At 34.6% G+C, this 4287-nt stretch overlaps 1 long non-coding RNA gene across 1 annotated transcript; it reads right to left on the bottom strand.

The window, feature by feature from the left end:
* Window positions 1-648: 648 nt before the first annotated feature.
* LOC131949924 (uncharacterized) lies at window positions 649-2981 on the bottom strand. Its single transcript, XR_009388258.1, has 4 exons — window positions 2621-2981; window positions 2309-2488; window positions 990-1119; window positions 649-797 (listed from the first exon to the last, which is right to left on the bottom strand). It is a non-coding gene; the product is annotated as an uncharacterized LOC131949924 (long non-coding RNA).
* Between the last annotated feature and the right edge of the window lie 1306 nt (window positions 2982-4287).

The following is a 4287-nucleotide window of genomic DNA, read 5'->3' as shown; positions in this document are numbered from 1 at the left end:
GTATGTTATGCCGCGGGCCGGCTCGTATATATAATTCTCTTCTGGGATCAGTTAGAAAACAAGCTGCAAGCGCCTCCTTGCAGTCCCCTCTCTTTCTCTCTATCACTATCACTACCATCCCCCACCCCACCCCCACATTGTCTGGTGAGCTGTGGTCACGCTGTTTACATTTTACAATCATAGAGACGGGTTTGGTGACGGCTATTAGGGGCAGATAATTTAGTTTGAAACGATTTTAAACTTACAGGAGGTAACTAAGAGGAGGCTGCTTTCACGGGGGGGGGGGATGTAGGGTAGGGGTTGGGGGAAAGGGGGGGGGGTGTAGTGTTTTAAAGCAAATAATTTCATTGGCAGCATTGGTACTATCGAATTCACAAATTATGAATTACTGAAAAGTAGAAAATAAAACAACTAAATAGCGGCGTATGATACGCCGCGGGTCGGCTCGTACTTGTAATAAATATAATTAGCATAAACCTCAGTCTAATTTTCATTTTGCAATTTTAAATGAAATTTCATTTCATCAAAATAAAATAAAAGAACACGTGACGAGTCTAAGTTACGTTTTCCCTAATTAGACTGTTCGTTAATATTTAAATTAATTAGACAGTCTGGCCACATAATGTTTTAGAAAATCTCTTTTATTTAGATGACTCAATATTTTCATATCGCTTTCTTCAGCAGGAAACCAGAGAAAGTGTTGATCACGTGATGCTCCTCTCCATACAGACTACCACAGTTGGAAGCTTCAACAAAGACCTCATCACCAGCCTCCAACAGCAACACTGCCGAGTTGGCTGATAAGAAAACAGTTTTATGAAATCATTCTTTGAGTTCTAGAAATTAACAAAGGATGTACTTTCAAATTAGCTTATAAAAATAAATTTATATTCAGATTCTAGATAAACTTTTTACTTATTTTTAATCCTATGTCTGATTTAGCTAGTGAAATATAATGATTCGTAATTTATTAACTAAAGTCAACTTACCAGCGAGAGACAACTCTTGATTTGTGCTGCTGTATAGCGAAATAACTTTCGGTTTGTTCTTAACCAGAGACGGACTCAGTTCTTTCCCTTTGCCAGCATCGTCATGAATGTGGAAGAAGTATAGACCTGTCTGTATAAAACATTTGAATATATAAAATAAACATCTACACGTGGTAATGACTCGTATGGCTTTCATATCGATCACTCTTCTCGAAAAAGCCGACGTTGTTCAAGAAATGATTCCAATAACGAACTGTGACCCGCATAGCGAACTACCCTAACTGTTCCAGTGACGCGAGCATGACGAAAATTGAAATCCACGTCATCTTCGGAGTGTGAGTTTTTGTATTGTGCCTGTATATTTATGATTTGTTGATGCCTAATAGAATAAAGGTTTACATGGAAACCAACTGTAAATTATAGCATGCTATATTGTCATTGGGATTTTCCATAAATGACGTCACACTCCTAGGGGGAGGGGGGTCCGTAATTTTGTGACAGTGTGTGATGAGGGGGAGGGGGGGTTCAGATGGTGTGACGTTACACTTTTGCAATATAAAAAAGCAATGTATGCTTATACAAAATTATTATGGCTAGTTTGATTTTGAATCTGCCGAACAATCAGAGCATCAAACTCCTAGTTCGATAATTAGAAACGGTGTGTTCAAGAGCACGCGCTTGCGAACCATGAAGTCACGACCTCTAAACTGGGACTTTACACCGTAGATCTTCCTCTGAACGAACCAGGTAATGCTCTGCGCTCTGCATTAGGGTATTAAATGATTGGCAGAAATCCCGGGCAAAACCAGCTCTCGTGGGTACTTGAATCACAATTATTAATTCAAAAGTAGAAATAAAATAATGTTCAATGAGTAAATCATTGCTGATTATACCTACAAATGTATATATATATATATATATATATATATATATATATATATATATATATATATATATATATATATATATATATATATATATATATATATTAAAGTTTCCCTTTCAAACCTGACGGTCTATGGGGCAAGTGAAGTAGAGTTCACTTGTTTCTGTGACCTCGGCATATAAAGAGATAGTGTGGTCAGCACTATGCCCAGCCGCATATATATATATATATATATATATATATATATATATATATATATATATATATATATATATATATATATATATATATATATATATATATATATATTGGATATAGCTTATTTAATATGAATTTTATATTCATTCTTACTTTACAGAATTTCAAAATGAAAGTCTTGATATAGTATTGGCTTCATATTTGATACATCATTTTGATTTAAAAAAACGGATACCTTTCAACAGGCAATTGATCGGTTTTGATAACCCGACTGTAAAGGCACCGATGCCAGATTTGTCCGATTTGTCATCTGGCGTTTGATTCTTTTCTCTCTCTCTAGAGGCATCGCTAGTAGCGGTCGATGGTGTGGTGTTAAAAATTCGTCTGTGCATAGGGTTAGTTTTCTTGGTTCTAGCTGTGGAAAAAATAGGACGAATATAAAGATCTTTGTAAAAAATAATAATTCACAATTGCAATTTGCTATATAACTAGTGGAATAATTTAACATATGTTTTAATTAAAATCCTGTATAGTTAATCTGATTTACCTTTTTTATAAGAAATTTGGACATATGTTTCTGTAATATGGCTATCAGTCCATCAAAGTATTAGATGTTTCAGTTTTGAATTGTGATGTTTTCAAAGTTAATTCCGTTTGTTCAACGTTTGGCACGTGCTTCTCTGGTAATGGTTTCAAGGTCTGAGGTTGCCTCTTTCAAAAATTGACACGGTTTATAAATGTAAAGAAAAAGTACTTTAATAGAAGTAACAAATGTTAGCTTCACATTGTTTCTTCCTAATACGACACATCAGTATAAAGTTTTTATTCTAACAAGCGTTATCATTGTCTCTGCACACAATTCGATTTATTTAAAAAATCTACTAAGTGAGATTTATTTCCAGGAAGTAAAAGAATAAAATACACAGCTAAAATGTGTGTGTATCACATTTTGTCTGAAGCTTTGAGATCAGAATCGTCAGATATATGTGTAAAACTTAAAGATACGTACTTTTGTTGAGCAAAATATGTTGATTATACTGAAAGTATAAACGAAATTCTAGTTAAAGACGGAAATAAAAATAAAGATAAATTCAAATTTGTTGACCAAACGATAATAAAAATAAAGTAGATATTAAACTGAATTCTTTTAAGGGACCGAATCAACTTGGTCTGTTTGATAAGCTGTTTTAATTTTTTTTCTTTTTCCTCAGAACGCAGCAATCGCGCTACAGTTAAGCTTGTGCTTAGAATAAATAGTATGATTGTGATTCCTTTTGAAATTCGATGCAACTTTTCCTTTACTGAGAGAGGTGGTTCCATAGGGCAAGGTGTACTAGTGCTATTGAAGAAGCGAAACCTGAAATATAGGGGGAAGTGTTTAATTCGTAACCCTTAAGGACAAAGATTAATTCAAAATACAACTAAAAGCCTGTAACAGTTTCATTTTAATGTTAATGAATTTTTACTGTAAACTAGACAAAAAAAAAAAAATCATAGGTTTATTGATTTAATAAACCTAATAATAAGTTTAATAGGTGTAATTTAAAAAAAAAGAAGAGCACAGTAATTACTATTTACCAGATCTTGGGTCCAAATAGTACAACTTACCAATCAAATGATTTAGGAATTAGATTTCGTCATCCTGAGTAATTTCAACGTGTTATCACGATCTTCTATCGGTTAAGAGCGAAATGGTACGAATTGCACACCGGTACTGATTACCCACTTGCAGGTAACCCGTCAAAAGAGCGCACGACAAAAGAGCGCCGACATATGAGCGCAGACAAAAGAGCGCCAACATAAAATCGCCGACATAAGAGCGCCGACATAAGAGCGCAAACTAAAGATCGAAATACCAAATTTATTAAATAGGAACAAGAGAAAATTAACTCAGATCAGAAGGCATTGTTTGACGTTAACTCTTTATTGTTTCATTAAAAAAACTCATCGTTTAGTTTCTTTAACTAAAAAACTGGTATTGACGATTCTCTTCTTCTTCGTTCTTAATTATTAGTGTTGGAGGGGATCGAGATTTATCTGCCAGTGGGTTTGAACTCGAGACTTTGTTCGAATTTATCAACCATGAGCTTTTTGCCTACTCGACCACGCCTCCAACACAATTAAGCGTTACGTGTCAACTGGTTATGCGCCATTGAGGCCATTGACTCCGATTTCAGCCTGCTTTTCTTTTTGGATTTGCTTCCAAAGCCTTTG

This window comes from Physella acuta, unplaced genomic scaffold (genome assembly GCF_028476545.2).
Source record: "Physella acuta isolate Inbredline_101_S28 unplaced genomic scaffold, ASM2847654v3 ptg000720l, whole genome shotgun sequence".
Lineage (NCBI taxonomy): Eukaryota > Metazoa > Mollusca > Gastropoda > Physidae > Physella > Physella acuta.
Note: the sequence above shows the minus strand (reverse complement) of the source record. Positions and strands in the feature narration are given on the sequence as shown.